We start from the raw sequence: 14,963 nt of genomic DNA, 5'->3' as shown, positions 1-14,963 counted from the left end.
AGAACCAATTCCCGAGGACGCGGTCTCACGCGACTCTCAACATGTCGAAATAAGCTCCCACACTAACATGAGCGTATGCCAAGGAGACCAACAAGAAGCTCAGAAACCCCAGTTAGGGAAGAACAAGAGGTTAGCCTTCACGTTACTTTTGAAATGTTAGAGGCACAACAGCTGGTAATTGCTCAGTTGCAAAGTCACCAGAAAACTCCAAGCACGTCAGCACCAGGAACGACTCCCCAAGCCGAGCAGGTACCAGAAACATCAAGCAACAACGGGTCGGAAGCCGACCTGCCATCGTAGAGGTGCTCGAGGACCTCACAAAGAGGATCGAGTCGGGTGAGAAGAAGATAGAAGCCAACGACAAGAAGGTAGAAACCTACAATTCCAGGGTCGATCAAATTCTGGGCGCTCCCCCGATCCTGAAGGGTGTAGATTCGAAGAAATTCGTACAAAAGCCGTTCCCACAAGAAGTGGCTTTAAAACCTATTCCAAAGAGGGTAATAATGCCCGACCTTCCGAAGTACAATGGAACCTCGAACCCCAACGAGCACGTCACTGCTTATACTTGTGTGGTGAAGGGCAGCGACCTAAAGGACGACGAGATCGAATCCGTCCTACTAAAAAGGTTTGGAGAGACGCTCTCAAAGGGGGCAATGATGTGGTATCAAAACCTAGCCCCAAACTCGATAGATTTATTTCCATGCTTGCAGATTCCTTCATAAAGGCACATGCTGATGCCATCAAGGTAGCTACAAGGAAATCTGACGTCTTTAAAATCAAGAAATGGGACAACGAGGTGCTGCTAGAGTTCGTATCTTGCTTTCAAATGGAATGAATGGAACTATCGCCAGTCTCAGACGACTGGGCAGTGTAGGCTTTCACTCAAGGTTTAAACGAGCGAAGCTCGGTAGCTTCGAAATAGCTAAAGAAGAACTTAGTCGAATATCCCACCGTGACTTCGTCGGACATCCACAACCGGTAGCAATCAAAGATCAGGGTCGAATACAACCAACTAAGAGCCCCCTTGGGCTCGGTATATCCTAGCAGGCTTCTGACAAATGAGCTAAAGCCAAGCAAATACAGATACAAACCATACACAGAAGATAGAAGAAACACCTTGAGGCGCAACATACCCCGAAACGATCGAAGGCTGGATCGAGGTCAGAACCATCGGGGACATGTTAGGAGAGCTAGATTCGATAAGCACACAGGGCCGTCGGAGGCACCCTGCCTGTCGGAAAACAACTTCAACGTCGACACTTCAGACATCGTATTCGCCATCAGTAAAATTAGAGAAACCAAGTGGCTAAGGCTTGTACAATCAGATCCTTCTCAAAGGAACCATAACTTAGTGTGTGAATTTCACAACACACACGGTGACAGGACTGAGGATTGCCGACAACTCCGAGAAGAAGTAGCCCGACTACTCAGCAAAGGTCACCTCCAAGAATTCCTCAGCGACCGAGCAAAAAATTAGTTTTTGTAAAGAGTGTCATGCACCAACCTCGGGGGGCGGACCGGCACTCAATTGAGTGACCCCAACCGAGAAAGCCTTTCTGAACATCTACCCAACTCACTATGAGTAAGGAATCATTCTTTCATTTATTTAGACAATAATAAAGATAGATCATACACACCGCTAATTCATTTTCTATTACAACCCTTAAACAATAATTATATTCCCAACATATTATACAGTTACAGTTTAGAGGAAACAAGTGTTTAGAATTTCAACATAGTCTAGTGACCCGTCCAATGCCCGTACATAACCCACACAAAACGTCTATGAAGCCTCCAAGGATACAAAGGACAGTTATGATAATGCCGACAACAAGGCCCCGGCTACACCTCAAAAGTGGAGATTTATAACAAGACATATACAGCATAACCCCTGAAGGAAAAGGGGCTCACCAATACTTCTGAGAGGAGGATGCTCCGCTACCCGCGATCGACACTATCTGTTATGGAACCACCTACATCTATTCAAAAGATGTAGTGCCGTTGGCAAAAGGGACGTTAGTACCATGGAATAGTACTAGTACGTATTACTAAACACCATCTTATTAGAAAGAGCAGCCATACAAGAATAAAGGAATTATATGGACTATCAAAGCTTTAACAATCACCATATCATCAAATAAAAGGAATCACATAGCTTTCACATAGTTTCTATAGCATTAGGTCGGGGCATTTCTTACTATTTCATCATCGTTCACATTACCACCGCTTTCTTACGCGGAGTCCGATCACGGCCCGATCGGCTAAGCTGCCTCATTTGAGAATATACCTCAATCACTATTTCATTCTCACTTTCCGGGTTTATATCAACACAATACCACCATGTGTGTAGCATGGAGTCCGATAACGGCCCGATCGGCTAATCTATCATACGAAGACATTACCCTTTTCCATTAATCTTCTCACTTCAATTTTTTGTTTCACATATATTAGTTCATCGGCACTTGGGGCCACAATTATCACATCATACTTGGCACTAGACCACATTTCATAACTCACGTTTCACATCTTTTCCACTTTCAAAATTAACCTAGCCATATAAGAAAATGGGCACATACGAGAGCAGTTCGAGTTGTAAGCATAGAGGGGAGTCCACATAATTCGGCATAATAATCACAACTTAAACTTGACTTGAAGTTTAAGCATTTTAGCACATAGTTCATATTCTTCACACATCGTCAACTTACAAAGAATAGCATATTAAACACACGGAGACCCACCTTTTACATATATTCTCACAACACAAATTCATTTGAAATAACAAGTACTACATCACTCAAATTTCGGACTTACAACATTTACATGGACACCATGGGAGCTCAATCTCTAAGAAGAGGGGTTTTTAGCCATACATACCTCAATAGAGCTTTCCTTTAATCCTTACAAAATTCCGGAACTCTTAGCAACTTCGATGTATTTTATGAGAATTACAAGTTGAAACAAAATTAGAGATATGATTAAGATTCTAGCTCATTTGAGTATATTATCAAGCATTAAGTGTGCATTGTGATTTTAGGACCCTTTTGTGAGAGATTTTTATCATCTTACACCCTAATTGCTATCTTTTTAACTCACAATCTCCCCATACCCTATTGTCGCTCATGCATGCAAGATAATCAATCCTTATACCGGTGAACCCACTTGTTAATCACTTATTTTAATAGAAATTTCGAAATCATAGATTAGGGCACATGTTCATACCTCTTGGGATGAAGACCTAGTAATTTTACTTGATAATCTTCAAAGATTTGGTCAAGGATTGTAATGGCTTGGTGAGAGTTAGTTTCTTCCTCTAGAACTCCCTCTCTAACTCTAATTGCAGTAAAATAGCATATAAGGGGTCTAATGGGGTGTTTTTAATGGGATGGAGTCGGGTTTTTAAAGTTGGAAAATAGGAGCCCCGACATAATCTGCGGTCGCATATGCGATCGCATAATTGACATGCGACCGCAAAAGAGACCGCAAAATGGCCCCCAAAACTTGAACACACTGCCTGGGTATGCAACAAGAATGCGGTCTGCATACATGTTCTGCGGTCACATTCACATAATGCACCGCAGAACTGGCCCTCATAAAATTCCAAGGAGATTATGCGATAACTATGCGGCCCGCATATTGATTATGCGATTGCATAATTGGCCGCATAGTTGACTTCAAAACTAACTAGCACACTGTCTCACTCTGCGGCGACTATGCGGTTCGCATAGCTATTATGCGACCGCATAACAAACCGCAGAATTATGCTTTTTTGAGAAACATTATTCCTTAACTTTTTAATGCACAGATCAATCCAAAAGGTCTGAACATCGGCTCACAAGCTCGCCGCGAAGAATTTTATAATTCTCTAACACATATTGCTAACTAGGCACTACGAGATCTCGGGTTTTTGAGCAAAAATTTTTACGGGGCCTTACATCCTCCCCCACTTAGGATCATTCATCCTCGAATGAGGATCAAGCTTCACCCATTAGCAACCCTTATGCAACCTTATCTTTTTTACATCACGAAACATTTTAACAGCCCCAAATTAGGCTAACTCACGAAATTTCCAAAATTTTTGCAAGAGTTTCCTTTGTAACTAGGCCTATCCATCTGTCAGAGAGCCCTAGAAACATACCCTAACAACATATACATAATCCATAGACATGACATAACTTGTAACGACACCAACTATGGCCGCATAAGCAGCATATAACCAAAACAGAATAGTTTTACATAGACAAAATCAAAGGATACACAGTTCACAGGAACCAAATTCATAGAAGCTATTACTTGGCTATACAAACAAATGCGTGTACTTCCTTGTCATTTCTTCCTCGGCTTCCCAAGTGGCTTCCTCAACTTGCTGGTTCCGCCACAACACTTTGACGGAGGAAATTTCTTTATTTCTCAATTTCCGAACTTGCCTGTCAAGACTAGCAACTGGAACTTCTTCATATGACAGTTCTTCATTAACCTCAATAGTTTTAACCGACACAATAGCGGACGGATCTCCCACTACCTTCTTCAACATAGACACATGGAAGACTGGGTGTACCAATGACATCTCGGGTGGCATCTCGAGCATGTATGCCACCTGACCAATCCTCTGAATGATTCTGTACGATCCGACATACCTCGGACTCAATTTTCCTTTATTTCCAAATCGCATGATACCCTTCATGGGGAAAACCTTCAAAAATACCCAATCATCTTCTTTGTACTCCAACTCTCTGCGACGAATGTCTGAATATGACTTTTGACGACTCTGAGCAGTTTTCAACCTATCCTTAATAATCTTAACTTTCTCGATAGCCTGATGCACAAATTCCGGCCCTATCAATTAAGCTTCTCCAACTTCGAACCACCCAATGGGAGATCTCATCTCCTACCATACAATGCTTCAAATGGTACAATCTATATACTAGCATGGAAGCTGTTGTTATAGGCAAACTCTATGAGAGGCAAATGATCATCCCAGCTACCTTTGAAATCATGAACACAAGAACACAACATGTCCTCAAGCGTCTGAATAGTCCGCTCCGCTTGTCCGTCGGTCTGAGGGTGGAAAGTTGTACTAAGATTTACCTGCGTACCCATACCTTGATGAAATTTCTTCCAAAAGTTGGTCGTGAACTGAGCCCCTCGATCCGAAATGATTGAGACTGGAGTGCCATGCAAAAACTATTTTTTTTTATATATAATTGAGCATATTGTTCCGATGTGTCGGTATATTTGACCGGCAAGAAGTGCGCTGATTTCGTGAGTCGATCCACGATTACCCAAATTGAGTCAAACTTGCGCAGAGTGCGCGGTAATCCCACCACAAAATCAATGTTGATGTGACGCCCCAGCCTCGGGAGGCGCGACCTGCGCTCAATCGAGTGAACCTAACTGAGCAAGCCTTATTAACACTTTCTACCCAACTCAATACGATTAAGGAAACCATGTTTTCGTTCATTTAGACAATAGCAAAATCAAACATTCAACATTGTTAGTTCATTTTTATATCACACATCTTAAAAACACTCCATCTCGTCACTGTCATAGTCCATGAACTGGTGGACCGAGTCGACATCCACGTTGATGACGACGCTTTTCTTACGCTTTTGAGCGGGCTCTGCTTGGCTTTGAGTGTCCTCGTTCTTCGAGGACCTTTTTCTCTTGTTATCCTCCTTTAGCTTTAAAGCCGGAGACATTTCTTCCTCCCTGAAAGCGGGCAGCCTCATCTCGAAGAACTCACCAATACCTGCAATAGAGAAATCAGGTCACATGAAGAAAGATAATCTTAATAAGGAAAGAAACATTATGACGCGTACCATTGTGTTTCGCTTCCCACTTGCCCTTCGACAAGTCCCGCCATTTGCGTTTGTCGTATATTGAATTAGCATCTACTTTACAAACCCAGTCCTCGAGGTCGAGGATCGAATTACGCATCCACGCAACCACTGCGGAGAGGGGAAATGAGTAATTATGCGAAGTTTAGCAAAATTTATGGAAAAGAACTAAAGCGAAGAATTCCACTCATGTTCGAAGTTCAATTCCTTGGGGAACGACATGAGCTCCTTGGGAATAACATCGATGGTCCTCGCCCGGATGAACCGGCTCATCCAACCTCGATCCTTGCCTTCGTCGTTACTGGCGAAGAAGGACTTGGTTGATTGGCGTTGAAGTTTGATGGAGCCTCGGAAATGTTGAGGTCGATATAATGAGGTGGCTGAGGGTGAACTCGAGCCCGACCTTTTCAATGAAGAACCTCATCATTATAATGATCCGCCAAAAGGACGGATGAATCTGGCCAGGGTTACATGATATCATCGGCAGAATTCAAGCACGAGCGGGTCGAGTGGACCCAATGTAAAGGGGTATGTGTATACACTCAGGAACCCCTTGTGATGTCCTCCACACGAGAACGTATTTGTAGAACGACCTTCCCTTCCTATTTACATTCTCTCCTCACAGCACCTAGGTGTTTTTCCTCAATTGACCTTATGTATCTCGAGGCATGCTCTCGACGACCAACGTCCAGACGGTTCTCGACCATAAATCCTATTTTAAGGAAAAATTTCTCGGTAAGATCTCGTGAAGCACCGAAGGTTTACCACCGGCCGGACGGGAAGTAGAAGTAGAGTTTCCTTCTTTTTGAGGAACGGACTTGGAAATTTTTGCCATCGGTTCTTCAAAAAAAGAAGGAAGAAATGAATAAACTGGCGAGGTTTTGAGCCAATACGACGGAGGAACTTGTGGTAAAAAGGAAACGTATAGAGGTGAATAGGTGTTGCAAGGGGGGAAAGACCTTAAAGAGAAGAGAAAACAAGTATATATAAAGGAAGGCGGCGACGGTTCATTAATGTTGATGGCCGACCAGCTCTGACGTGCATTTAATGATTTTGGGGAAGTGAACTGATAGGGCGCTTCAGTCATTCCAACGCTTATGTCATAAGAGTGATGCCATCATAACGGACTTCGGGAATTCAAATCTGTTTACCGTGAAAATGATAACAACAATTAAATTTGTAAATGGGATTCTAAAAATACGTGATCTATTCCCGAGCTAGTTTGAAAGGGTGATTAGTGCTAAATGTGAAGTAAAATAATAAATATCGAGCTAGCCAAAATGATAATCTAATCAGTAAGGGGCATTTCCGAGATTAGGACAAGACAGTAGATACCTCGGGGTCATCAAAGATAAACTTATCGAGGGTAATCGGGAAGGGGATAACAGATAAGTATGTGCATACAAGGCTTTATACCGTCAATCTTGAGCTAAATGACAAAGAACAATAAAATGTTAGGGCGACCTCAGGGTCGAAGAACACTGATAATTTAGAAGAAAGAGGTAGAGAGAGAGATATTATTGCTAATTGGAGAAGTGGAGCAACATCAGTCCTTTACAGTACATATTTAGATATAATCGTTCAAAGTATGGACTAGTGCAAGCTCATTTGGAATTTTAGCCTATTATGAACTTTTTCAATTTTTCTTAGACTTAGGCCTTTCCTTGGACCCCAAATTACATACCATAAGACTTATACACATATTTACCAAATCCAATTTATGTACACCATGTTAATAGCACATAAAAATATTATAATAAACTTACGTGGCACCACGAGATCCTAGGTTACTTAGCGAAATTTTCCGGGGCCTTACATTCTCCCCCCCTTAGGATCATTCGTCTTCGAATGAGGATTTTGAAATTCAGTTGGTTTTGAACATGATATGCAAGCTCCCAAATTTTTCACTAACTCTCCTATTTTTAGAAAATTTCGCCAGAGTTTCCTTTGTAATGTGAACATATCTACCTGTCAGAGATCCCCCGAAACATATTTCCAAGCACCATTACACAACTCCTATTATCCCTACAAGTGGTATACAATTCATTTCCTCAACACTTGCACATATTCAATCACTTGACACATTTTTGCACATAGTTTGGTCACTTCAATGAGTCCCATACAGTTCAACCAATACACTATACGCATTTCAATTAATCATTCACTTATCACAAGAGTCCTTACAAAACATTCATTTACCAATAAGGGTTTGCACATGACTCAAATAATCATAACACATACAATTCTTGCACAACTTGAGAAGTTACAATAGTAAAGCTTTTAGGGGAGATATGGGGTGTCTTTGCACTAAATGGAACACAACATTAGTTTGCTTAGAGATAAGAGTTCGCACGATCACTACTAGAATTGTTCAAACAGATGGGGATATTTTTCTTTCATTTCATCTTCCGCTTCCCATGTGGCTTCCTCAACTCGATAAAGAACCACAATATTTATATATCAATGACAAGAACCTTAGCATTACAATCACTACTTTATCACGATGATACCTGGGCATGAACTGCACATTTTTAAATCATAACACCCAGAAGGTACATTTCAAATCAAAACCAACTGCTATGCAATCAAGAGAAAATATTTTATTTCCACAACACTTTCGGCCTTCAATGTGGCCTCGTATATCTACAGACTTTGCCAGAACACATTCACGGGAGCAATCTCGACCCCTAAGCTTACCTAACAAGGATGACAAGTAGATATCTCACATAAGCTAACTATCCATTAACTTCACCTTCAATAATTTCCACCGGAATGATACACAATTGATCTCCGCCTACTTTCTTAGACATAGACATGTGAATCCACAAAATATATGGCAAACAACTATGGGGACACTTCATACTCCTAGTGCGGCCTAATGTGGAATGCACTTATGCAACCTTTATTATCAACTCACATAACATCTTAAAGGGAAAATACTGAGAGTAGCCTGCTCACCCTCCAAACTCTAAATCTCTAGGCGAACATTCACACTAAACACTTGATGACCTTCAACAATTACTTTAAGATGTGCTATCATAAACTGACCATAAAATTACCTATCAAATATATATGTGATCACACTGTGAAGCTTCATCGTTGACTCGTCTAAACTTACAATACCCAATGGATCTAATACAATGAGGAACAACAGAGATCAAGATCAGGCTGGAGTTATTCAGGAATCCATTAATGCGCTGAGTAGAGTACTTTCTGAGGTTATATGCTAAGGGACACGAAAGTTACAACTAACAATGCTGACATGGTTAATCACTGTGACGACGTCAATTATTACACAAATGAGGCATATGGGTAAGTAGTACATAGGCAATAGGAATCATTAAGGAGGAATATTCAAGTACAAGACCCAGTCGTTCCCTAGGGTGAAGGGAAAATCAATTCATGCTCTGGTAACTTGAATAAGATATGGGATTCAAAATACATGAAGTGGAATTACACCTCTGACGTTAGCTGACACAAGGAATATATGCCGTAAGCCCATAAGGATGAAAAGAAGTTGAACAATTATGAGATTATCACATTTCAGACAGCTTAACCCTTCCTGATAGTTGATCATATATGAGAGAACTAAAGATACGGATGCTTTTCTTTCAAATCAATATGCTCATGATATGTGCAAAATTTTGAAGGCATCTAATCTCACCCCTTTCACGAGTAAAACCACATAGCTCGGACATCTAAATGTTGGGATGAAATTATGTATTGGTTAGAGGCATTCTAATGGTTAACATGATGCTCCGGGGAGAAAGATAAATGACACTCCTATCCACCCAAAGAGATGGAATACCAAGGGTAGCAAAACTCCCCTCACATGAAAATGACATAGTCAATTATTCTAGAAGTCGAGTGAGAAGGAGGCCACGTAACCCATTCAATCCGACCCATTCAAGACTTTTGAAAAGGACATACACTTTGGTTTGAAATCAGGGAAATTAAATCTTGATCCTTAAGGAAAAATCATTACGTTTTGAAACCCAATAGATATGCCCTCGTGGTCCTAGAAAATCATTAACAATGACGAGAAAGTACTTAAAACCATTACGAGTTGGTATAAAACAAGACCTCAAAGTGCTCCCATGGATAAGTTCGAAAGAATGAGACGTCTTAATGCATTTATCAAGGAGAAGTAACCTGGGTTATCTAGTCAGATGGATAAGCAGAGCAGGTAAATGGTTGTTAGAAGAACATCTACAAAGAATACCCACAATATTTATTTATCGTAACAAAAGGAATATGTCCCCTTCCTTAATGCTACAAGACTTCCTCTTTGATGCCATGAAACGTAAATGAATTTTACAATGAGAGTTATCAGATGAAATAGATAGTAGTGTAGAAAAACTAATGAGCACCACTTGGAACCAACAAGCTTAAACTAAGCCGAAGATATTAGAAGTCCATAGTAAAGGGGGATTTACCCACTTTCAGTGTCCTTTTAGAAAAGGGTACTTGTTCAGTATAAAAATGAGGTGAATTTAATTGGATCGCATAGTTGGATGACTAGTCAAGACATTGAGATAATATCGCATTGAAGATAAAGCGATTACGAGAAGCTACATTTCTTTGAAAGAAGATCTCTGTATGAAGTCACGTGATGTATAGCTCTAGAATTCAAAATAATCCAATTATGTTTAGCAACTCTACTTCATAATGAAGCACTACAACACACTTCTACACAACCAGTTATTGCAAACCACATTGGGAGATGGTATAAGACTTGACTGAGAGAAAGGCTTTGACATATGAATGTGTTACTAGGTGTATTTCTCCTTGGTCAACCCAAAACCTAAAGGCGAGAGTTAGACTGATAAGAAGATCGTTGGACTAGCACAAGTGTAGATAATCCATTATCGGAAAGAGATCATTCAGTTTCAGTACTTACGACATGCTATCAACCCTTGATGAACTTGAAGTGATATGAGAACCCAATGTGATAGTATCGAATAATCATGGAGGGTTTGCAGATGTTCATAATGAGTTCTTCATGGGTTTCAACTTGAGAACTACCCAGATGCCTAATGAAATACATAAGAATATGTGAAACAGGCGTTGTGCTATAATAACCCCCAAAGGTGTGCTTGGTCTTGACGGAAAGCCTAGTAGGGGTCCTTACGAGAAAGGAAGTGTTACCATGACTCATGGAAGGATATGTTCTCTCATGGTTATCGAACAAGTGTGGGGAAATTGGCACAATGGATTCACTAACTAAAGAACACAATGAACACATGTTATGGAGGTGTAAAGAGAAAGTAAACATTTGTTATGAGCTGGACATGCTTCTGCTATATTAACTCCCAATTGCAATATACGACCATGCCACGAGGAACCACAATACTAGGACAAAGTGAGCTACTTACTGCGGGATGTCCCAAGTGGATACGAAAGTTATGGCAACACAATATTTTCCTATGACGGGGATGTGAGGATCCCAATTTTCAAAGAGACTTTATGCACATGGTGACCATTTCGATTGACATGCACTCATGTGATAGGTGTTAAGGTATGCTCTTATGTTACTAGGCAGTGAGAAGATTTCATGATGATATTCGCAAGAGAGTAGATTGACTGTTCAAACCATATAAGCCATATACACAACCGAGTAAAAGAGTGACTCGAGAAGGATCGCGATGCTGGGATGCTTTGCATGGAATTTGACACCACATAGGTAAATTTTACGATGGTGCATGTATAGGCACAAGCGAGTAGATTTTGTCCAATTAAATAAAAAGATTCTGTAAGAAATTCATCGGATATAGTCCCTTGGTGAGAATTTAGGAAGAGCAAGTGGGAAGTATCAATCCTAGAGTTATAACTCAATTCAAGGGCATAATCATAGAACTTAATTCCACAAGAATGTAAATGAGAGAATTCACAATAGACTAGATTCACGAATAGTGTGTCTCGTTCAAAGAGTCGATACACGCAATGTTTTGTTATTCAACACCTTGTTAAGACCATGTTTATGAGAACTCTTCAATATGGATGTACATATACAATGAGTAGAAATTTTCATTTGACTCCCTTAATGACTTTAGGTTGGTAGGGCAATAGCTTAATTGATACTCCTCGACTCCACATCCCTAACGTACGTAGGTAACATACCGATATACTACATGATCTGGTGGTGCAGAGACATCAATAGGGACAAGGACACTCCCCTCTTAGCGATATGTTTTACCAATCCATCCACAGCTCAATACATTCTCCAAACAAGTCCTTGGGCAATCCACTCGGACTCAATGGTACATGCTTCAAATTCGCAGATTATGGTATCAAGGTTACCAGTCTTGAGAACAAGACTTAGAGAGGAAATCAGCTCCCTAACTTGAGCTCTATCGCACGATTGGAGTATCAAAGAAGGGTGAAATTCCTAAATGTCCGAATAGCCTCCAACTTATAGATGTGGTCGACAACACACCGATAAGAAGGACTCTACTAGACACGGCTCCGAGACATCCTAGGACACTTTAAAACCTTAGGCTCTGATACCAAGTTTGTCACGCCCCAAACCGAGGGACATGACCGGTGCCTGACCGGGTAGCCCCAGTCAAGCGGACCTGGGTGCCTTTCCTATCCCACGTGTTACCCCGTATTTTCATTGCTCATTAATCAAGGAATTAGCCATTTATAATTAAAATACCTTTTTACAAAACATACATATCATACATGGTTACTTAATGAGGTTTACAAATTACATCGTCCAACATACAAAATATATATTTACATAAGTTCGTAACCCACATTTATTGTCTACGGAGCCTCTAAGGATACAAAGGATAATACAATACTTGCCGGTAACAAGGCTCCGTAAAGGAAGTTAGCTTCTTAACATCCAAACTTGCATCAACCTTCAAGATCAAAGAGCCCATTCATAAGTTCTTTATCCAGAGGTAAGATTCTATACATTAGGCTTTAATTTCGAGTTTGGGGTATGAGATGGGGTATGGAGGTATAATTTTGGGTGTAATACCATTATGTATATCAGCTGCATGTACAAATAGGTTTGTGGGAAGATTGTTTAACATAAATAAGTAAAGATTTGGTTGGGGAATGAGGAAACTTTGAAAAAATATTTGAAATTAAGATGCCTCAACATAGTATTTTGATAAAATGCTCAAATGAGCTGAAACCATGAATACCTTTCTAATTTTTGTTCAATTTATTATGTCTCATAGTAGATTGGAATTGCTATAATTTCCGGAATGTTGTAGTAACATAAGGAAAGCCTAATCGAGGTATGTATGGCTAACCGCCCGAGCTCGGGCTATATACGTTAGGTGACAAAGGATGTACACGCTTCGTGCAGACAACGGCGAATACGTCGCCTGAGATACAACCCCGTCCCTACTCCTTCTAAGGGTGTGAAACTCCACGATAGACGTAGAGCCAAGCATCTGGCTACAAGCGACAGAGGGAGCTTCCTCGCCTTACGCCATGACCGGCTTTATCCTTAAATAAGATCAAGGGTAAGACCACTCGCGTCTTCGACCCGGGCTTGGCCGGACGAGGAATACGGCTGCCAGGGGGCATACTCCCAAGAACGCAGAATCCTTTTTATCATTTACCTTTTCCTTTCTTGTTGCTAATCTGTACGCCAGGTAGACAGCCAGGCATTCAGTGGTTCTGGATCCCGATTTGAGGTCCCGGCCGCCATAGGGCCACCTAGCATTCTTTCCTCGATCGGGTTTCTATCATGAAGAGGGTTCTGCCAATAAGATTATTAGCAAGACTGTACGTCCCCAGGAAGGACCAACAAGTCCTCGATCTCTCTCTCTTTTCCAATATGGAACCATACAAACACATCGGATAATCAGGAGAGCCGCACCCAGTGACCAGGACTCACAGCAACAGTTAACACATGTATTTTACAACATAATATTTTCGCCAAGCAATAAAGATGTATTTCCAAGCATTCGACGCCTCGAAGAAAAATATTTGGCTTATCCCGCAAAATACCTCTACATCAAACGTCACGAAACGCTCGGAGACTTAATCAATTCGGCACCCTCGCAACCGCAGGGTCGAGGTTCCGGGCCTGACAAAGTCCCTCGTGATATGGCCCCAAGACATAGAAAGGCGGTATTCAGCGCCTAAAATCAGTCCGATATATTCGGTGAGACCACCATGAGCAACTCAACCACTTGCACGACCAGGGTCGGAACTCCAGGCTCACCAAGCCTCCGAAAATAGCTCCGAGCTCACGAGAAGCTGTCTTCAAGAGAACTCGACGACTCGGAGACTGTCGAACCATCCCACACACTCGAAAATCCGAAATTCTAAGACCCTAACTGGCAGCCTGGCAAAACCAGATCTATTCTCCCTAAACTGTAAGACCTCAACAGGCATGATAAACTGCAAGACTCAATAGGCATGATAAACTGTAAGACCTCAACAGGCATGATAAAACTGTAAGACCTCAACGCATATAGAACTGTAAGACCTAAACAGCATGACAAACTGTAAGGACTCAACAGGCATGAAAAATCCCGTTGACGGTGACAAACTGTAGGACTTCCCCCAGCGCGACGCCCGCCGAGCAGGGTCTAATACGTCAGGTGACAAAGGATGTACACGCTTGTGAGACAACGGGAATACGTCGCTCGAGATACAACCCCGGCCCTACTCCTGGCAAGGGTGTGAAACCACGATAGACGCGGAGCCAAAAGCATCAGGCTACAACGCGACAGAGGGAGATTCCTCGCCTTACGCCCATGACCGGCGTATCCCTTAAATAAGGTCAAAGGCTAAGACCCACTCGCCGTCTTCTACGCGGATTATTTGTGAAATTGTTGTGATTGGTATGATTTGAGTTTTCATGGTTAAGTCTCCCGATTAATCGTGTACGTAATTGGCAATAAAGCCAATGTGTGATTGTGAATGTGTTATTGGTAAGAGCTGAGAAAAAAATGATGGAAGGAAACCGTAAATGATAAAATGCGAACAACTGTGGTAATAACATATATTGCTTGTTGTGGGCAATTATCGTGGTGACATAAAAATGCATATGAGTTGTTAAAAATGATGGAAACTAGTATTGATGGTTATGGAAATTCTTTGAGAATTAATGTTGTTTTCTTTAAGAATTGTTGTTGTTCTTGTGAATTGTATGTA

Source organism: Nicotiana attenuata, unplaced genomic scaffold, assembly GCF_001879085.1.
Source record: "Nicotiana attenuata strain UT unplaced genomic scaffold, NIATTr2, whole genome shotgun sequence".
NCBI classification, from domain to species: Eukaryota; Viridiplantae; Streptophyta; class Magnoliopsida; order Solanales; family Solanaceae; genus Nicotiana; species Nicotiana attenuata.
Note: the sequence above shows the minus strand (reverse complement) of the source record.